Source organism: Hordeum vulgare, chromosome 5H, assembly GCF_904849725.1.
Source record: "Hordeum vulgare subsp. vulgare chromosome 5H, MorexV3_pseudomolecules_assembly, whole genome shotgun sequence".
NCBI lineage: Eukaryota > Viridiplantae > Streptophyta > Magnoliopsida > Poales > Poaceae > Hordeum > Hordeum vulgare.
Genome location: NC_058522.1, coordinates 427,206,978 through 427,230,280, shown reverse-complemented (window position 1 = coordinate 427,230,280; position 23,303 = coordinate 427,206,978).

Sequence of the window (23,303 nt, the reverse complement as noted above, 5' to 3'; positions counted from 1 at the left end):
CGAATTACCCTTCTTTCCTTTGCCGGTTCTCTTGAAACTAGTGGTCTTATTCACCATCAACACTTCATGCTCTTTACGGAGTTCAGACTCTGCGACTTTCAGCATCACAAACAACTCGCCGGGAGGCTTGTTCATCCCTTGCATGTTGTAGTTCAACACCAAGCCTTTATAGCTTGGCGGCAGTGATTGAAGGATTCTGTCAGTGATAGCCTCTTGTGGGAGTTCAATCCCCAGCTCAGCTAGACGGTTTGAGTACCCAGACATTTTGAGCACATGTTCACTGACAGACGAGTTTTCCTCCATCTTGCAAGCATAGAATTTATCGGAGGTCTCATACCTCTCGATCCGTACTAACTCAACTAACACCTTCGAAGATACCTGTAGAGCATCTTTATAGTCACCCAGTTACGTTGCGACGTTTGATACACACAAAGTATTCCTCCGGTGTCAGTGAGTTATATGATCTCATGGTCATAGGAATAAATACTTGACACGCAGAAAACAGTAGCAACAAAATGACACGATCAACATGCTACGTCTATTAGTTTGGGTCTAGTCCATCACGTGATTCTCCTAATGACGTGATCCAGGTATCAAGCAACAACACCTTGTTCATAATCAGAAGACACTCACTATCTTTGATCAACTGGCTAGCCAACTAGAGGCTTGCTAGGGACGGTGTTTTGTCTATGTATCCACACATGTAAATGAGTCTTCATTCAATACAATTATAGCATGGATAATAAACGATTATCTTGATACAGGAATTATAATAATAACTATATTTATTATTGCCTCTAGGGCATAATTCCAACAATTGGAGGGGCGATGATGATGATGAAGAAGCCCTCCAACTCCAAAGTCCCCTCCGGCAGGGCGCCAGGAAGGGTCTTCAGATGAGATCTCGTGGAAACGGAAGCTTGCGGCGGCGGAAAAGTATTTTCGAGGCTCCCCTGATTTTTTGCGGAATATTTGGGAATATATAGGCGGAAGACCTAGGTCAGGGGGCGGCCAGGGAGGCCACAAGCCTGCCCACCGCCGCCTCCCCCCTGGTGGCAGAGTGGGGGCTTGTGGGCTCCCTGGAGCCCACCTGGCTTGGCCCAAAAGCCCCCTGGACTTCTTCCGTTCGGGAAAAAATCATTTCGGGGTTTTTCTTCCATTTGGACTCCGTTCCAAAATCAGATCTGAAAAGAGTCAAAAACACGGAAAAAACATGATCTGGCACTTGGCACAGAATTAAAAAGTTAGTCCCAAAAAGATATAAAAAGGTCGTAAAACATACAAAGAAGACAAGATAACAGCGTGAAACCATCAAAAATTATAGATACGTTTGAGACGTATCAATACCTCCCTTCTTAGGTACGCAATGCACTGGACTTACCCAATCACTATGAGCAACATGATAAATGATTCATGCTTCCAGAAGCTTTAATATTTCTTTTCTAATGACCTCTTTCATCTTAGGATTCAATCTCCTTTGATGATCAGCAACTGGTTTAGAATCAGGATCGGTTTTAATCTTGTGCTGACATAGAGTGGGACTAATACCCTTAAGATCATCGAGAGTATATCCAATAGCAGCACGATGCTTCCTCGGAGTTTTTAGTAACTTCTTCTCTTCATGCTCTGAGAGGAGAGCACTAATAATAACGGGATATATCTCCTTCTCATCAAGATAGGCATACTTTAGAGTATCAGGCAACTTTTTAAGATCGAACACAGGATCACCCTTCGGTGGGGGAAGATCCCCAAGCAGTTCAACAGGGAGATTATTCTTGAGAATAGGATATTGTTCTAAGACAATTTTATCTATCTCATCTATTTCATCCATATGCATATCATTTTCATGCTCAAGCAGATATTGCTCTAAAGGATCCGTAGGAGGTACGACAATAGAGGCAAGAGCAATGATTTCATCCCTACCAGACGAATCTTTTTCATGGGGTTGTCTTCCAAACTTTGAGAAGTTAAATTCATGAGACACACCCTCGAAACTAACGGTGACAGTCTGCTTAATGCAATCAATGTGAGCATTGAAAGTGTTGAGAAAGGGTCTACCGAATATGATGGGACAAAAGCTATCTTGTGTAGTACCAAGGACGAGGAAATCAGTAGGATACTTCATCTTACCACACAGGACTTCTACGTCTCTCACAATTCCCAGAGGGCAGATAGTGTCTCTATTAGCTAGCGTAATAGTGACATCAATGGGTTCTAACTTAGCAGGTGCAATCTCATCTTTGATTTCATCATATAGGGAACGGGGTATTGCACTAACACTAGCACCCATATCACATAAACCATGGTAATAGTGATCTCCTATCTTGACAGAAACAACGGGCAGGCCAACTACAGGTCCATATTTGTCTTTCACGTGAGGTTTAGCAATTCTAGCAGAGTCCTCACACAATTTGATAACATGCCCGTCTACGTCTTCGGCTAAGAGATCTTTGATAATAGCAACACTAGGTTCAACTCTAATCTCCTCAGGGGGTGCAAGTGGTCTAATGTAACCCCTACGTATCACAGTTGGAGCTTTAGAATAATCCTTTATCCTAGCAGGGTATGGTGGTTTCTCAGCGTAGGCACAAGGAACAATAGGATCACTAAAAGCAATGACTTTCTCCTCAACTAGATTGGTTTTGACTATGTTGCTTTCTACAAGAGGATGATACTTAAACCACTTCTATTTGGGAAGATCAACATGAGCAGCAAAAGATTCACATAGAGAAGCTACTATCTCAGAGTCAAGTCCATACTTAGCGCTAAAATCTCTATAAGTGTTTGTCTCAACAAAAGATTTAACGCAATCAAACTAGAAATTCATACCTGACTCCTTACCTTCCTCCAGCTCCCAATCTTCAAAATTGCGTTTGATTCTTTCCAATAAATTCCACTTGTGATCAATATCCTTCTTCATAAAAGAACCGGTACAAGAAGTGTCAAGCCTGGTACGATCTTCATGAGAAAGCCGAGCATAAAAGTTTTGAGTGATAATTTCTCTCGAGAGATCATGATTGGGGCATGAATATAGCATTGATTTAAGCCTCCCCCAATCTTGAGCTATGCTTTCCCTGTCACGAGGCCAAAAGTTATAAATATAATTCCGATCACGATGTACTAAATGCATAGGATAGAACTTTTGATGAAATTCCAATTTCAACCGATTGTAGTCCCATGACCCAGTATCATCACATAGCCTATACCATGTCAACGCCTTATCCTTCAAAGATAAAAGAAAGAGTTTCTTCATTACCTCATCCTCGGGAAAACCTGCAAGCTTAAATAAACCACAAACTTCATCTACGTAGATCAGATGCAAGTCTGGATGTGAAGATCCATCTCCTGTAAAAGGATTAGCCAGCGGTTTCTCAAGCATACCCGAAGGAATTTCATAAAAGATATTTTCAGTAGGTACCTCAGGTTGAGGAACAACTCCTCGTGCTTCCGTTCGTGGTTATGATACCCCGAACAAACTCCTCAAAGGAACAGTTTCCATAGTGACAAGTGACAATAATTTTCAGCACAGTATATAAATGTTACCTTACCAATTTCCACTTACCAAAGGCGCTTCACTCCCCGACAACGGCGCCAGAAAAGAGTCTTGATGACCCACAAGTATAGGGGATCAATCATAGTCCTTTCGATAAGTAAGAGTGTCGAACCCAACGAGGAGCAGAAGGCTCTGATAAACGGTTTTCAGCAAGGTAATAACTGCAAGCAGTGAAAGTAGCGGTAACAAGTAATGGTGTAGCGAAGTGAAACGTAACAAGTGAAAAGTAACAAGTAGCAAGTAGTAGCAATTGTGCAGCAAGTGGCCCAATCCATTTTGTAGAAAGGGACAAGCCTGAACAAAGTCTTATAGGAGGAAAAACGCTCCCGAGGACACACGGGAATTTCTGTCATGCTAGTTTCATCATGTTCATGTGATTCCCGTTCGTTACTTTGATAGTTTGATATGTGGGTGGACCGGCGCTTGGGTACTGCCCTTACTTGGACAAGCATCCCACTTATGATTAACCCCTCTCGCAAGCATCCGCAACTATGAAAGAAGAATTAAGACCACGTCTAACCATAGCATTAAACTAGTGGATCCAAATCAGCCCCTTACGAAGCAACGCATAGACTGGGGTTTAAGCTTCTGTCACTCCAGCAACCCATCATCTACTTACTACTCCCCAATGCCTTCCTCTAGGCCCAAATATGGTGAAGTGTTATGTAGTCGACGTTCACATAACACCACTAGAGGAAAATACAACATAAAACATATCAAAATACCGAACGAATATCAAATTCACATGACTATTATCAGCATGACTTATCCCATGTCCTCGGGAAAAAAAGTAACTACTCACAAAGCATAATCATAATCATGATCAGAGGTGTAATGAATAGCATCAAGGATCTGAATATAAACTCTTCCACCAAGTAATCCAACTAGCATCAACTACAAAGAGTAATCAACACTACTAGGAACCTTACAAGTACCAATCGGAGTCGCTAGACGAAGATTGGTTACAAGAGATGAACTAGGGATTGGAGAGGAGATGGTGCTGATGAAGATGTTGATGAAAATGCCTCCCCTCCGACGAGAGGAGTGTTGGTGATGACGATGGCGACGATTTCCCCCTCCGGGAGGGAAATTTCCCCGGCAGGATCGTCCTGCCGGAGCTCTAGATTGGATCTCCTCAAGTTCCGCCTCGTGGCGGCGGCGAAACCACGAAAAAGCTCCCTATTGATTTTTTCTGGAACGAAACCCTTCATATAGCAAAATAGGGGGGCCAGTGGGCCGTTAGGGAGCCCACAAGCCCTGTAGCCGCCATCAGGGGGGTGGAGGCTACCAGGCTTGTGGCGCCTTGGTAGCTCCCCTCTGGTACTTCTTTCGCCTAGTATTTTTATATAATCCCAAAAAATTCCATGTAAATTTTCAGGGCATTTGGAGTTGTGCAGAATAGTGGACTAAGATTTGCTACTTTTCTAGTCGAGAATTCCAGCTGCCTGAATTCTCCCTCTTCAAATAAACCTTGCAAAATAAGAGAGAAAAGGCATAAATATGGTACCACAAAGTAATATAACAGCCCATAAAGCAATAAATATCAACATGAAAGCATGATGCAAAATGGACGTATCATCGTCGTGCCGGGGAAACTTCCCTCCCAGAGGGGGAAACTGTCGCCATCGTCATCACCAAGACTCCTCTCATCGGAGGGGAATCATCACCATCAATATCTTCATCAGCACCATCTCATCTCCAAATCCTAGTTCATCTCTTGTAATCAATCTCCGTCTCGTGACTCCGATTGGTACCTGTAAGGTTGCTAGTATTGTTAATTACTCTTTGTACTTGATGCTAGTTAGATTACTTGGTGGAAGATTATATGTTCAGATCGTTGATGCTACTTGATACGTCCATTTTGCATCATGCTTTCATGTTGATATTTATCACTTTATGGACTATTATTATACTTTATGGAACCTTAATTATGCCTTTTCTCTCTTATTTTGCAAGGTTTATTTGAAGAGGGAGAATATCAGCAGCTGGAATTCTGGACTGGAAAAGGAGCAAGTCTGAGTGCTCTATTCTGCGCAACTCCAAATGCCCTGAAAATCAACGTGGATTTTTTTCTGGATTTTATAAAAAATACTGGGTGAAAGAAGTGTTAGAGGGGAGAAACCAGGGGCCCACAAGCCTGGTTGTCGCGGCCTACCCCCCTGGCCGCGGCAACAGGGCTTGTGGGCACCCTGGCGGCCCACTGGCCCCCCTCTTTTGCTATATGAAGGGTTTCGTTCAAGAAAAAATCAATCGGGAGCTTTTTCGTGGATTCTCTGCCGCCACGAGGCGGAACTTGAGCAAATCCAATCTAGAGCTCCGGCACGACGATCCTGCCGGGGAAACTTCCCTCCTGGAGGGGGAAATCGTCGCCATCGTCATCACCAACACTCCTCTCGTCGGAGGGGAGGCATCTCCATCAACATCTTCATCAGCACCATCTCCTCTCCAATCCCTAGTTCATCTCTTGTAACCAATCTCCATCTCGCGACTCCGATTGGTACTTGTAAGGTTGTTAGTAGTGTTGATTACTCTTTGTAGTTGATGTTAGTTGGATTACTTTATGGAAGAGTTTATGTTCAGATCCTTGATGCTATTCATTACACCTCTGATCATGATTATGATTATGCTTTGTGAGTGGTTACTTTTGTTCCTGAGGACATGGGATAAGTAATGCTAATAATAGTCATGTGAGTTTGGTATTCGTTCGGTATTTTGATATGTTGTATGTTGTTTTTCCTCTAGTGGTGTTATGTGAACATCGACTACATAAAACTTCACCATATTTGGGCCTAGAGGAAGGCATTGGGGAGTAGTAATTAGATGATGGGTTGTTGGAGTGACACAAGCTTAAACCCCAGTCTATGTGTTGCTTCGTAAGGGATTGATTTGGATCCACTAGTTTAATGCTACGGTTAGACGTTGTCTTAGTTCTTCTTTCGTAGTTGCGGATACTTGCGAGAGGGGTTAGTCATAAGTGGGATGCTTTTCCAAGTAAGGGCAGTACCCAAGCGCCGGTCCACCCAATATCAAACTATCAAAGTAACGAATGCGAATCATATGAACATGATGAAACTAGCATGACAGAAATTCCCGTGTGTCCTCGGGAGCGTTTTTCCTCTTATAAGACTTTGTTCAGGCTTGTCCCTTGCTGCAAAAGGGATTGGGCCACTTGCTTCACCGTTGCTACTACTTGTTACGTGTTACTTTTTGCTTGCTACGTTTCACCTCACTACACCATCACTTGTTACCGCTACTTTCAGTGCTTGCAGTTATTACCTTGCTAAAAACCGTTTATCATAGCCTTCTCCTCCTCTTTGGGTTCGACACTCTTTGATTATCGAAAGGACTATGATTGATCCCCTATACTTGTGGGTCATCAAGACTCTTTTCTGGCGCCGTTGCCGGGGAGGGAAGCGCCTTTGGTAAGTTAAGTTTGGTAAGGAAACATTTATATACTGTGCTGAAATTTATTGTCACTTGTCACTATGGAAACTGTTCCTTTGAGGAGTTTGTCCAGGGTATCTTTACCACGAACGGAAGCACGAGGAGTTGTTCCTCAATCTGAGGTACCTACTGAAAATATCTTTTATGAAATTCCTTCGGGTATGGTTGAGAAACTCTTGGCTAATCCTTTTATAGGAAATGGATCATCACATCCATACTTGCATCTGATCTATTTAGATGAAGTTTGTGGTTTATTTAAGCTTGCAGGTTTGCCCGAGGATGAGGTGAAGAAGAAAGTCTTTCCTTTATCTTTGAAGGATAAGGCGTTGACATGGTATAGGCTATGTGATGATACTGGATCATGGGACTACAATCGGTTGAAATTGGAATTTCATCAAAAGTTTTAACCTATGCATTTAGTACATCGTGATCGGAATTATATTTATAACTTTTGGCCTCGTGACAGCGAAAGCATAGCTGAAGCTTGGGGGAGGCTTAAATCAATGCTATATGCATGCCCCAATCATGAGCTCTCGAGAGAAATTATCACTCAAAACTTTTATGCTCGGCTTTCTGATACGTCTCTAACGTATCTATAATTTTTTATGGTTTCACGCTGTTATCTTGTCTTCTTTGTATGTTTTATGTACCTTTTTATATCTTTTTGGGGACTAACTTATTGATTCAGTGCCAAGTGCCAGTTCCTGTTTTTCCATGTTTTTGACTCTTTTCAGATCTGATTTTGGAACGGAGTCCAAACGGAATAAAATCCCCGAAATGATTTTTTCCCGAACGAAAGAAGACCAGGGAGCCTTTGGGCCAAGCCAGGTGGGCCCCAGGGAGCCCACAAGCTTGCACCACGCCACCAGGGGGAGGCTGCGGTGGGCAAGCTTGTGGCTTCCCTGGCCGCCTCCTGACCTAGGTTTTGCGCCTATATTCCCAAATATTCCGCAAAAAATCAGGGGAGCCTCGAAAATACTTTTCCGCCGCCGCAAGCTTCCGTTTCCGCAAGATCTCATCTGGAGACCCTTCCCAGCGCCCTGCCGGAGGGGACTTTGGAGGTGGAGGACTTTTTCATCATCATCATCGCCCCTCCAATGACTCGTGAGTAGTTCACTTCAGACCTACGGATCCGTAGTTAGTAGCTAGATGGCTTCTTCTCTCTCTTGGATATTCAATACAAAGTTCTCCATGATCTTCATGGAGATCTATCCGATGTAATCTTCTTTGAAGGTGTGTTTGTCGAGATCCGATGAATTGTGGACTTGTGATCAGATTATCTATGATATATACTTGAGTCTTTGCTGATTTCTTATATGCATGATGTGATATCCTTGTAAGTCTCTCCGAGTCTTGGGTTTTTTTGGCCAACTAGATCTATGATTCTTGCAATGGGAGAAGTGCTTGGTTTTGGGTTCTGCCATGTGGTGACCTTTCCCAGTGACACTAGGGGCAGCAAGGCACACATCAAACAGTTGCCATCAATGGTAAAAAGATGGGGTTTTTATCATTGGTTTGAGATTATCCCTCTACATCATGTCATCTTGCTTAAGGCGTTACTCTGTTCTTATGGACTCAATACACTAAATGCATGTTGGATAGCGGTCGACGTGTGGAGTAATAGTAGTAGATGCAGACAGTATCGGTCTACTTGTTTCGGACATGATGGCTATAGAAATAATAATTGCATAGATATCGGCACGACTCTGCACAGTTCTATCAATTGCTCGACAGTAATTTGTTCACCCTCCGTCTACTTGCTTTAATGAGAGAAGCCACTAGTAAACACTACGGCCCCCGGCTCTATTCACATCTATCGTTTACACCTCCGCTTTTACGTTGCTTTGTTACTTTGTTGCTTTTAGTTCTCACTTGGCAAACAATCTATAAGGGATTGACAACCCCTTCATAGCGTTGGGTGCAAGCTTTTGTGTTTGTGCAGGATCTTGAGATACTCTTCCGCCGGATTGATACCTTGGTTCTCAAACTGAGGGAAATACTTACCACCGCTATGCTACATCACCTTTCCGCTTCGAGGGAACACCAACGCAAGGCTCCAAGGCCACGGGGGAAATCCTATGCATACTTTCCTAGGAAGTCTCTTAAGGCGTAGCCGCAGCTGAAGGATTCCTGGTGCCGTTGTTGAGGAGTATCAAGCAACACTCCTATTTCTCGCGCCATTGGAAGGTCTTTTGTTGCAGTATGAGAAGAATTTCTGGCGCCGTTGCCGGGGAAGAGAAATCAAGATCTATCCAAGTAGGTCTCACAAACTCTTCTCTTGCATTTACTTTTGTTGCCAGTTGCCTCTCGTTTTCCTCTCCCCCACTTCACATTTGTCGTTTTCATTTGCCTTTCTCCTTTGCCTTTTTCGTTCGCCCTTTTCTCTCGCTTGCTTTCTGTTCGCTTGTGTGCCATGTGCCCTCAATATGCTTGCATCTTCGCTTGCTGAAAATCTAGTGATATGGATCCTCATCCACTTGCTAGTCTCTTTAAGAGACCCACTCGTGTGGAACAAATTGCTATTGAGTTGAGGGAAATTGCCTATTTCTTTGGAGTTTTGCGTAAGATGCATGAATCTGAAAATTGTGAGGAAGAAATTCATGAAGTGATTCACGAGGGCTCCTTGGATGAAAAGCATGAAAGCAATGGTTTCACTATAAATTCTATTAGTGATAATCATGCTAAAAATATGCAAAACCCTAAGCTTGGGGATGCTAGTTTTGCTATGACCACTACTTATTGCAATAATCATGATTGGGGTGATCATCTTTCTTATGATCTTGAAAATTTGTTCAAACCTCATGATGAATATGATATTTGCAACAATACTGAAAGTGGGATTGGAGAAGTCATGACTTTATTTGATGATAATCCCACTATTTTTGAAGAGCGTCAACTTTGCATGCATGTCGATCATGAAAAGAATATCCTATGGGATAGCTATATTGTTGAATTTGAATATGATCTCACATGTAATTGCTGTGAGAGAGGAAAATATTTTGGTAGAAACTTTCATGTTACCAATTCACCTCTCGTGATGTTGAGATTGCTCTTGTCTCTTTCTTCTTCCTTGCATATGGAAACTATTGGTTGTCTTGACAATTTGTTTTCCTATAAAATTCCTATGCATAGGAAGTATGTTAGACTTAGATGTGATTTTCACATGCTTTAGGATGCTCTCGTTATGCTTCAATTCTTGTCTTTTGTGAGAGCATCATTGAATGCCTAGCTAAGGGCGTTAAACAAAAGCGCTTGTTGGGAGGTAACCCAACGAATCTATCATTTTTATTTCAGTTTTGTGTTTCCCACACTTTCATAATTCTGTTATGATTGTGTTTTTTTTAGTTTCTTTTTGCGTTTGTGCCAAGCAAAACCGTTATGATTAGTCTTGGGGATGATCGTTTGGTCATGCTGGGAAAGACAGAAACTTTCTTCTCACGAAAAGAATTTTCATTTTTCTTCTGTAAGAGATTTTGAGTTGATTCTTTTTTCTGCTGATTGATACGCAAATTCTTCAGACTTTCGTAATTGTTCAGAATTTTTGAAGTACCAGAGGTATACGAAACATACAGATTGCTATAGACTGTCCTGCTGTTAACAGATTCTGTTTTTGTTGTGTTGGTTGCTTATTTTGATGAAACTATGGATAGTATCGGGGGGTATTAGCCATGGAAGACTGAAAGTACAGTAACCCAACATGAGCACAAGTAGAATTTAAGTTTGCTACAGTACCTACGGAAGTGGTGGTTTGCTTTCTTGTACTACTGTTATCACGAGTTTCTGTGTAAGTTTCGTGTTGTGAACTTTTCAAGTTTTAGGTGAAGTCCTTCAGGACAAAAAGATAAAGAGTGGCAAGAGCTCAAGATTGTGGATGCCCAAGGCACCCCAAGAGATTTGAGGATGCCGTAAAAGCCTAAGCTTGGCGATGCCCTGGGAAGGCATCCCATCTCTCGTCTTCAATCCATCGGTAACGTTACTTGGGGCTATATTTTTATTCACCACATGTTATGTGTTTTTGCTTGGAGCGTCTTGTATCGTAGGAGTCTTTTATTTTTGTTGTGTTACAATCATCCTTGCTGCACACCTAGAGAGAGAGACATGCACACACCATTATTTTGTCGAGCTTCACTTATATCTTTTGGTAGACAATTCAGCTCACATGTGCTTCACTTATATCTTTTGAGCTAGATACTTTTGCTCTATGTGCTTCACTTATATATTTTAGAGCGCAGCGGTGCGTGACTTGGTAGTTGATCTATGCTTTGGAAGTAGTATAAAAAGGGGTAGTTATCCAAAGGGATACGAAAACTTCCTCCTTCATGTGCATTGAATAGTTAGAGAAGTTTGATTCATCTCAATTAGTTTTGAGTTGTGGTTATGGTAATATTCAAATCATGCTAGTGAGGTGTTGTGAATCTATAAATACTTGTGTTGAAGTTAGTGATTCCCGTAGCATGCACGTATGGTGAACCGCTATGGGATGAAATCTGAGCATGATTAGTATATTGATTGTCATCCTTTGCGTGGCGGTCGGGATCGCGCGATGGTTTATACCTACCAACCCTTCCCCTAGGAGTATGCGTTGAATGCTTTGTTTCGATTACTAATAAAACTTTTGCAACAAGTATATGAGTTCTTCATGACTAATGTTGAGTCCATGGTTTAGATGCACTTTCACCTTCCACCATCACTATCTTCTTAGTGTCGTGCAACTTTCACCGGTGCACAAAACCCACCATTAGCCTTCCTCAAAAAAGCCACCATACCTACCTACTATGGATTTTTAAAAGTCATTCCGAGATATATTGCCATGCAACTACCACCATGATATGTGCCACCATGTCTACATTGCCTTTGCACGATCGTAAGATAGCTAGCATGATGTTTCCATTGATGTCTATGCCATGCTAAATCATTGCCACGGTACACTACCGAAGGCATTCCATACAGAGTCATAATTGCTCTAAGTTTTGAGTTGAAAGTGTGATGATGATCATTATTGGAGCATTGTCCCATGTGAGGAAATAAAAGAGGCAAAGAAGCCCATAAAAAAAGAGGCCAAAGAGCCCACCAAAAAAATATATGAGAGAAAAAGAGAGAAGGGACAATGCTACCATTTTTTCCACACTTGTGCATTTTGAGCACCATGATCTTCATGATTGAGAGTCTCTCGTTTTGTCACCATCATATAGCTAGTGGTAAAATTTCATTATATAACTTCTCTTGTATATTCCAATGATAGGCTTCCTCAAAATTGCCTTAGGTCTTCGTGAGCAAGCAAGTTGGATGCACACCCACTAGTTTTCTTTAAGAGCTTTCACATACTTATAGCTCTAGTGCATCATTTGTATGGCAATCCCTACTCATTCACATTGATATCTATGGATGAGTATCTCCACAGCTCATTGATATGCCTAGTTAATGTGACTATCTTCTCCTTTTTGTCTTGCAAACTCCACCACATTCCACACCATCTATAGTGCTATAACCGTGGCTCACGCTCTTGTATTGCGTGAGAGTTGAAAATGTTTGAGAAAGTAAAGGTGTGAAACAATTACTTGGCCAATACCGGGGTTGTGCATGATTTAAATTCGTTGTGCAATGATGATAGAGCATAGCCAGACTATATGCTTTTGTAGGGATAACTTTCTTTTGGCCTTGTTATTTTGAAAGTTCATGATTACTTTGCTAGTTTTCTTGAATTATTATTGTTTCCACGTCAATAGCAAACTATTATTTTGAATCTAATGGATCTGAACATTCACGTCACATAAGAGTAATTACAAAGAACACCTATGCTAGGTAGCATGAAAGCATCAAAAATTCATTCTTATCACTTCCCTACTCGAGGACGAGCAGGAGTTAAGCTTGGGGATGCTTGATACGTCTCAAATGTATCTATATTTTTTTATGGTTTCACGCTGTTATCTTGTCTTCTTTGTATGTTTTATGTACCTTTTTATATATTTTTGGGGAATAACTTATTGATTCAGTGCCAAGTGCCAATTCCTGTTTTTCCGTGTTTTTGACTCTTTTTAGATCTGATTTTGGAACGGAGTCCAAACAGAATAAAATCCCCGAAATGATTTTTCCCGAACGAAAGAAGACCAGGGAGCCTTTGGGCCAAGCCAGGTGGGCCCCAGGGAGCCTACAAGCTTGCACCACGCCACCAGGGGAGGCGGCGGTGGGCAAGCTTGTGGCTTCCCTGGCTGCCTCCTGACCTAGGTTTTGCGCCTATATATTCCCAAATATTCTGCAAAAAATCACGGGAGCCTCGAAAATACTTTTTCGCCACCGCAAGCTTCCGTTTCCGCGAGATCTCATCTAGAGACCCTTCCCGGCGCCCTGCCGGAGGGGACTTTGGAGGTGGAGGGCTTCTTCATCATCATCATCGCCCCTCCAATGACTCGGGAGCAGTTCACTTCAGACCTACGGGTTCGTAGTTAGTAGCTAGATGGCTTCTTCTCTCTCTTGGATCTTCAATACAAAGTTCTCCATGATCTTCATGGAGATCTATCCGATGTAATCTTCTTTGGCGGTGTGTTTGTCGAGATCCGATGAATTGTGGACTTGTGATCAGATTATCTATGATATATATTTGAGTCTTTGTTGATTTCTTATATCCATGATTTGATATCCTTGTAAGTCTCTCCGAGTCTTGGGTTTTGTTTGGCCAACTAGATCTATGATTATTGCAATGGGAGAAGTGCTTGGTTTTGGGTTCTGCCATGTGGTGACCTTTCCTAGTGACAGTAGGGGCAGGAAGGCACACATCAAGCAGTTGCCATCAAGGGTAAAAAGATGGGTTTTTATCATTAGTTTGAGATTATCCCTCTACATCATGTCATCTTGCTTAAGGCGTTACTCTGTTCTTATGGACTTAATACACTAGATGCATGCTGGATAGCGGTCGGCGTGTGGAGTAATAGTAGTAGATGCAGACAGTATCGCTCTACTTGTTTCGGATGTGATGCTTATAGAAATAACCATTCCATAGATATCGGCACGACTCTGCACAGTTCTATCAATTGCTTGACAGTAATTTGTTCACCCTCCGTCTACTTGCTTTCATGAGAGAAGCCACTAGTAAACACTACGACCCCCGGGTCTATTCACATCCATCGTTTACACCTCCGCTTTTACTTTGCTTTGTTACTTTGTTGCTTTCAGTTCTCACTTGGGAAACAATCTATAAGGGATTGACAACCCCTTCATAGCGTTGGGTGCAAGCTTTTGTGTTTGTGCAGGATCTTGAGATACTCTTCCGCCGGATTGATACCTTGGTTCTCAAACTGAGGGAAATACTTACCACCGCTACGCTACATCACCCTTTCCGCTTTGAGGGAACACCAAAGCAAGGCTCCAAGGCCACGGGGGAAATCCTTTGCATACTTGCCTAGGAAGTCCCTTAAGGCGTAGCCACAGCTGAAGGATTCCTGGTGCCGTTGCTGAGGAGTATCAAGCAACACTCCTATTTCTGGCGCCATTGGAAGGTCTTTTGTTGCAGTAGCACTTTCCCATGAAGATCGTACCATGCTTGACACTTCTTGTACCAGTTCTTTTATGAAGAAGGATATTGACCATAAGTGGAATTTATTGGAAAGAATGAAACATAACTCTGAAGATTGGGAGCTGGAAGAAGGTAAGGAGTGAGGTATGAATTTCCAGTTTGATTGCGTTAAACCTTTGTTGCGACAAACACTTCTACAGATTTTAGCGCTAAGTATGGAATTGACTCTGAGATAGTAACTTCTCTATGTGAATCTTTTGCTGCTCATGTTGATCTTCCCAAAGAGAAGTGGTTTAAGTATCATCCTCCTGTAGAAAGCAACATAGCCAAAACCAATCTAGTTGAGGAGAAAGTCATTGCTTTTAGTGATCCTGTTATTCCTTGTGCCTACCCTGAGAAACCACCTTACCCTGCTAGGAAAAAGGATTATTCTAAAGCTCCAACTGTGATACGTAGGGGTTACATTTGACCACTTGCACCCCCTGAGGAGATTAGAGTTGAACCTAGTGTTGATATTATCAAAGATCTCTTAGCCGAAGACATAGATGGGCATGTTATCAAATTCTGTGAGGGCTCTGCTAGAATAGCTAAGCCTCACGCGAAATACAAATACGGACCTGTAGTTGGCCTGCCCGTTGTTTCTGTCAAGATAGGAGATCACTGTTATCATGGTTTATGTGATATGGGTGCTAGTGTTAGTGCAATACCCCGTTCCCTATATGATGAAATCAAAGATGAGATTGCACCTACTGAGTTAGAACCCATTGATGTCACTATTACACTAGCTAATAGAGACACTATCTGCCCTCTGGGAATTGTGAGAGACGTAGAAGTCATGTGTGGTAAGACGAAGTATCCTACTGATTTCCTCGTCCTTGCCACTTCACAAGATAGCTTTTGTCCCATCATATTTGGTAGACCCTTTCTCAACACTGTCAATGTTCACATTGATTGCACTAAACAGACTGTCACTGTTAGTTTCGAGGGTGTGTCTCATGAATTTAACTTCTCCAAGTTTGGAAGACAACCCCATGAAAAAGAGTCGTCTGGTAGGGATGAAATCATTGCTCTTGCCTCTATTGTCGTACCTCCTACGGATCCTTTAGAGCAATATCTGCTTGAGCATGAAAATGATATGCATATGGAGGAAAGAGATGAGATAGATAAAATTGTTTGAGAGCAATATCCTATTCTCAAGAATAATCTTCCTGTTGAATTGCTTGGGGATCCTCCCCCACCAAAGGGTGATCATGTGTTCGATCTAAAACAGTTACCAGATACTCTTAAGTATGCCTATCTTGATGAGAAGGAGATATATCCTGTTATTATTAGTGCTCACCTCTCGGATCACAAAGAGAAGAAGTTATTAAAGACCTTGAGGAAGCACCGTGCTGCTATTTGATATACTCTTGATGATCTTAAGGGTATTAGTACCACACTATGTCAGCACAAGATTAAATCTGATCCTGATTCTAAGCCAGTTGCTGATCATCAACGGAGCTTAAATCCGAGGATGAAAGAGGTCGTGAGAAAAGAAATATTAAAGCTTCTGGAAGCAGGAATCATCTATCCTGTTGCTCATAGTGATTGGGTAAGTCCAGTAGATTGCGTACCTAAGAAGGGAGGTATCACCGCCGTTCCTAATGATAAGGATGAACTAATCCCGCAGAGGATTATTACGGGCCATAGGATGGTGATAGCTTTCCGGAAACTGAACAAGGCAACCAGGAAAGACCATTATCATTTGCCGTTTATCGACCAGATGCTAGAAAGGCTATCTAAACACACACACTTCTGCTTTCTAGACGGTTATTCAGGTTTCTCGCAAATACCTGTTGCACAATTTGATCAGGAGAAAACCACTTTCACCTGCCCCTTCGGTACCTTTGCTTATAGACGTTTGCCTTTTGGCTTGTGCAATGCACCTGCCACCTTTCAAAGATGTATGATGGCTATATTCTCTGACTTTTGTGAAAAGATTGTTGAGGTTTTCATGGATGATTTCTCCGCTTACGGTTCTTTGTTTGACGATTGCCTCAGCAACCTTGACCGAGTCTTACAGAGATGCAAAGATACCAACCTCGTCTTGAACTGGGAGAAGTGCCACTTCATGGTTAATGAAGGCATCGTCTTAGTACACAAAATCTCTGAGAAAGGCATTGAAGTTGATAAGGCTAAGGTTGATGCAATTGATAAAATGCCTTGCCCCACAGATATCAGAGGTATACGAAGTTTCCTAGGTCATGCTGGTTTCTATAGAAGGTTCATTAAAGACTTCTCTAAGATTTCTAGGCCTCTTACCAACGTCTTGCAGAAGGATGTTCCTTTTGTTTTTGATGAGGATTGTGAGGAAGCTTTCGAAATACTTAAGAAGGCCTTGATAACCACACCTATTGTTCAACCACCTGATTGGAACTTGCCCTTTGAAATCATGTGCGATGCTAGTGATTATGTTGTTGGTGCTGTTCTAGGACAAAGAGTTGAGAAGAAGTTGAATGTCATTCACTACGCTAGTAAAACTCTAGACAGTGCCCAAAGAAACTATGCCACTACGGAGAAGGAGTTTTTAGCAGTCGTGTTTGCATGTGAAAAGTTCAGATCTTATATAGTTGACTCCAAAGTCACTATTCACTCTGATCATGCTGCTATTAAGTACCTCATGGAGAAGAAGGACGCTGAGCCTAGGTTAATCAGATGGGTTCTCCTGCTACAGGAATTTGATTTGCACGTTGTTGACCGAAAGGGTGCTGATAACTCTGTAGCAGATAACTTGTCTAGGCTAGAGAATGTCCTTGATGACCCACTACCTATTGATGATAGCTTTCCTGATGAGCAATTGAATGTCATCCGCACTTCACATAGTGCACCGTGGTATGCTGATTATGCAAACTATATCGTAGCCAAATATATACCACCCAGTTTCACCTACCAGCAAAGGAATAAATTCTTCTTTGATTTGAGACACTACTTTTGGGATGATCCTCACCTTTATAAGGAAGGAGTAGATGGTGTTATTAGACGTTGTGTTCCTGAACATGAACAGGGACAGATCCTGCAGAAGTGTCATTCCAAGGCCTACGAAGGCACCATGGTGGAGACAGAACCGCTCATAAGGTATTGCAATCAGGTTTCTATTGGCCCACTCTCTTCAAGGATGCCCGTAAGTTTGTCTTGTCGTCTGACGAATGTCAAAGAATAGGGAACATTAGCAAACGTCAGGAAATTCCTATGAACTATTCACTAGTCATTGAACCATTTGATGTCTGGGGCTTTGATAATATGGGACCTTTCCCGAGTTCCAATGGGTACACTCACATCTTAGTTGGTGTGGATTATGTCACTAAGTGGGTAGAGGCTATCCCCACTAAGAATGCTGATCACCACACCTCTATTAAGATGCTTAAAGAAGTCATTTTCCCAAGATTTGGAGTCCCTAGATATCTGATGACTGATGGCGGTTCACACTTCATTCATGGTGTTTTACGCAAGATGCTCGCTAAGTATGATGTCAACCACAGAGTTGCATCTCCTTATCATCCTCAGTCTAGTGGTCAAGTGGAGTTGAGTAATAGGGAGATCAAATTGATCTTACAAAAGACCGTCAATAGATCTCGAAAGAATTGGTCTAGCAAACTTGACGATGCACTATAGGCTTATAGGACTGCCTATAAGAATCCCATGGGCATGTCACCGTATAAAATGGTTTACGGTAAGGCCTGTCATTTACCTCTTGAGCTAGAACACAAAGCTTATTGGGCAATCAAAGAGCTCAACTTCGATTTCAAACTTGCTGGTGAGAAGCGGTTGTTTGATATCAGCTCATTTGATGAATGGAGGGCCCAGGCATATGAGAATGCCAAGTTGTTCAAGGAAAAGGTTAAGAGATGGCACGACAAAAGAATACAAAAACGAGAGTTCAATGTAGGTGACTATGTCCTACTATACAATTCTCGTTTAAGGTTCTTCACAGGCAAGCTCCTCTCTAAATTGGAAGGTCCCTACGTTGTCGAGGAAGTATATCGTTCCGGTGCCATCAAAATCAATAACACGGAAGGTAATTTTCCTAGAGTGGTAAACGGGCAAAGAATCGAGAATTATATCTCTGGTACTCCCATAAATGTTGAGACCAATATCATTAATATTATAACTCCACAGGAGTACATAAGGGATGTTTATCAGCATGTTTCAGACCCTCAAAACCAAGAGGTATCTGTTTCGGTAAGTAATTGGACTCCGAAACTTTTCCAATAGGAAATTTTCTCCGTTTTGGAATTTATGGAAAATTAGGAAAATAAAAAAGCAGTCCGGAGAGTGCACGAGGCGGCCACAAGCTTGGTTGTCGTGGCCTACCCCCCTGGCCGCGGCAACAGGGCTTGTGGGCAGCTCGTGTGCCTCCCGGACTCCGTTTTCTTGCGGAGCACTCCTTCTGGTCTAGAAAAAATCATTATATATACGCTCGAGGGTTTTGATCTCCGTATCGCGTAGTTTTCCTCTGTTTTCATTTCGAGCTTGTTTCTGCTGCAGATCTAGATCGTCATGACTTCCCCAAAAGTTCGTAAGGACAAGATCTTCGAGAAGGTCATCAATCCTTACCTAACGGAAGTGTTGCAGCACCCCCAATCTATCAAGATGAGCGAGGGGATGTTGCACATCCGTGATGTTGAGGGGCCTAAGAAGACCGGAAGCGTGGAGACGAGGCTCGAAGCAATGGAGCAACAAGTCTTCAAGTGCCAAGGGATGGTGGAGCGTGGACTCAACGCCAACCACATGATGATCACGGAGTTCACCAGCAATCACAAGATGGATGCCGTTGATATTGGGAAGCACCTCTCCAGGCTCTATGACAGTTTGTATCAACTCCACGGCCAGATCTATGACCTGCAGAACCAAAACTGTGAGTATGCGTATAGATTTAAATCAATACGTTTGGCTGCAGATTTGAGGATTCCGGCGACTCGTTCATCCTGCCATGATGGAGCACCTATGCCTTGGAAGACGGAGGATCAGACTACTTCAACAACACCACCGCCCTCACCACCAAAGGAAGATAACTAAGCATTGGTATGGGAAATCCCCTTGGCTTTTGCCAAGCTTGGGGGAGTTGCCCTGGTATCGTATCGCCTTTATATCTTTTGCTTTTACCTTTGTTTTAGTTCTTTCCTTTTCAGTTTTTATTTCTTCTCTTATTGGAATAAGTCTTTAGTGTTTTAGTTTGAGTCTTTTGCTTTGTGTCTCCCTCGATATATTTGAGCTTGCGAGCTATATAATAAAGAGTATCTTAGTCAAGGGCTTTGTTTTGTGTCGTGATCAAAAGTATGAAGAGAACGATAGCATGAAAGGTCATGAGATGATCTTATGGAAAGTGATAACTTCACATATAACAAGTATGATGATTGAAACTTGTTGAGAATAGACCAACATAGACCTCAGTCATTGTTGCAATTAATAAGAAGTAATAAGGAAAGAGAGGTTCACATATAAATATATCATCTTAGACACTTTCTATAATTGTGAGCACTCACCAACTATTACATGCCTAGAAGTAGATGTTGGACAAGGAAGACAACATAATGAATTGTGTTTGCTTGGTTCCAAACAATGTTATATGATTAGAGATCCCTTAGCATGTGACGATTGCTTCCACCTCATATTAGCCAAAACTCCTGCACCAAGTAGAGATACAACTTGTGCATCCATAAACCTTCAACCCAGTTTTGCCATGAGTGTCCACCATACCTACCTATGGATTGAATAAGATCCCTCAAGTAAGTTGTCATCGGTGCAAGCAATAAAAATTGCTCTCTAATATGTATGATCTGTTAGTGTGTGGAAAATAAGCTTTGTACGAACATGTGATGAGGAAGACATAAAAGCCACAGACTGCATAATAAAGTTCTTTGTAACAGGAGGCAATATAAAGTGACGTTCCTCCGCACTAAGAGGACACGCATCCAAACCTCAAAAGCGCATGGCAACCTCTGCTTCCCTCTGCGAAGGGCCTATCTTGTACCTTTACTTTTTGCCCTTGAAAGAGTCATGATGATCTTCACCAATTCCTTATTTCTCCTTTATCTCGGCTACCGTCATATGCTTGGGAAAGATCTATATTCATATATCAACTTGGAGATGAGTACTTATGCTTTATTATTGTTGACTTTACCCTTGAGGTAAATGGTTGGGAGGAAAAATTATAAGCCCCTATCTTTCTCTGTGTCCAACTGAAACTTCGATACATGAGTACCACGTGAGTAGTAATAATTGTGGAAAACAAAAGAGATGATTGAGTATGTGGATTTGCCATACAAGCTATTATTGGACTCTTTCTGATAATATGATAAAATGCAATTGCTTCAATGACCATGGACTGTTGTTGGCTACTTCTTGGTAAGGTTTTTGTTTCATACTTTGCTTTGTGAAGGAATTATTACTCCCCCATAAGAATCTCTATGATGTATTGATGTTCTATGTGTGATCATGATGCCCTCATGTATGTATTATGTTTTATCGACACCTTCATCCCTAAACATGTGGACATGTTTTGTGTCTTGGTTTTCGCTTGAGGACAAGCGAGGTCTAAGCTTGGGGAAGTTGATACGTCCATTTTGCATCATGCTTTCATGTTGATATTTATCACTTTATGGACTATTATTATACTTTGTGGAACCTTACTTATGCCTTTTCTCTCTTATTTTGCAAGGTTTATTTGAAGAGGGAGAATACCGGCACCTGGAATTCTGGACTGGAAAAGGAGCAAGTCTGAGTGCTCTATTCTGCGCAACTCCAAATGCCCTGAAAATCAACGTGGATTTTTTTTGGATTTTATAAAAAATACTGGGCGAAAGAAGAGTCAGAGGGGAGCAACCAGGGGCCCACAAGCCTGGTTGTCGCGGCCTACCCCTTGGCCGCGACAACAGGGCTTGTGGGCACCCTGGCGGCCCACTGGCCCCCTCTTTTGCTATATGAAGGGTTTCGTACCAGAAAAAATCAATCGGGAGCTTTTTCATGGATTCTCCGCCGCCACGAGGCGGAACTTGAGCAGATCCAATCTAGAGCTCCGGCAGGACGATCCTGCCGGGGAAACTTCCCTCCCAGATGGGGAAATCATCGCCATCGTCATCACCAACACTCCTTTCGTCGGAGGGGAGGCATCTCCATCAACATCTTCATCAGCACCATCTCATCTACAATCCCTACTTCATCTCTTGTAACCAATCTCCGTCTCGCGACTCCGATTGGTACTTGTAAGGTTGCTAGTAGTGTTGATTACTCTTTGTAGTTGATGCTAGTTGGATTACTTTGTGGAAGAGCTTATGTTCAGATCCTTGATGCTATTCATTAGACCTCTGATCATGATTATGATTATGCTTTGTGAGTAGTTACTTTTGTTCCTGAGGACATGGGATAAGTCATGCTAATAATAGTCATGTGAGTTTGGTATTCGTTCGGTATTTTGATATGTTGTATGTTGTTTTTCCTCTAGTGGTGGTATGTGAACGTCGACTACATAACACTTCACCATATTTGGGCCTAGAGGAAGGCATTGGGGAGTAGTAAGTAGATGATGGGTTGCTGGAGTGACAGAAGCTTAAACCGCAGTCTATGCATTGCTTCGTAAGGGGCTGATTTGGATCCACTAGTTTAATGCTACGGTTAGACGTTGTCTTAATTCTTCTTTTGTAGTTGCGGATGCCTGCGAGAGGGGTTACTCATAAGTGGGATGCTTGTCCAATTAAGGGCAGTACCCAAGCGCCGGTCCAACCACATATCAAACTATCAAAGTAACGAACGCGAATCATATGAACATGATGAAACTAGCATGACAGAAATTCCCGTGTGTCCTCGGGAGCGTTTTTTCTCTTATAAGACTTTGTCCAGGCTTGTCCCACAAAAGGGATTGGGACACTTGCTGCACCGTTGCTACTACTTGTTACTTGTTACTTTTCGCTTGCTACGTTTCACCTCACTACACCATCACTTGTTACCGCTACTTTCAGTGCTTGCAGTTATTACCTTGCTGAAAACCGTTTATCAGAGCGTTCTCCTCCTCGTTGGGTTCGACACTCTTACTTATCCAAAGGACTACGATTAATCCCCTATACTTGTGGGTCATCACTACTCATTACCTCTCTGGTCATGAATATGATTATGCTTTGTGAGTAGTTACTTTTGTTCCTGAGGACATGGGATAAGTCATGCTATAAATAGTCATGTGAATTTGGTATTCGTTCGATATTTTGATGTGTTGTATGTTGTCTCCCCTCTAGTGGTGTTATGTGAACGTCGACTACATAACACTTGACCATTATTTGGGCCTACAGGAAGGCATTGGGAAGTAGTAAGTAGATGATGGGTTGCTAGAGTGACAGAAGCTTAAACCCTAGTTTATGCGTTGCTTCGTAAGGGGCTGATTTGGATCCACTAGTTTAATGCTATGGTTAGACTTTGTCTTAATTATTCTTTCGTAGTTGCGGATGCTTGCGAGAGGGGTTAATCATAAGTGGGATGCTTGTCCAAGTAAGGGAAGTACCCAAGCGCCGGTCCACCCACATATCAAACTATCAAAGTAGCGAACGCGAATCATATGAACATGATGAAAACTAGCTTGAAGAATTTCCCATGTGTCCTCAGGAGCGTTTTACGTCCTATATGACTTTGTCCAGGCTTGTCCCTTGCTACAAAAGGGATTGGGCAACTTTTCTGCATGGTAGTTACTTTTGTTACTTGCTACTTGCTGCGAATCATCTTGTCACACAACTACTTGTTACCGATAATTTCAGTGCTTGCAGAGATTACCTT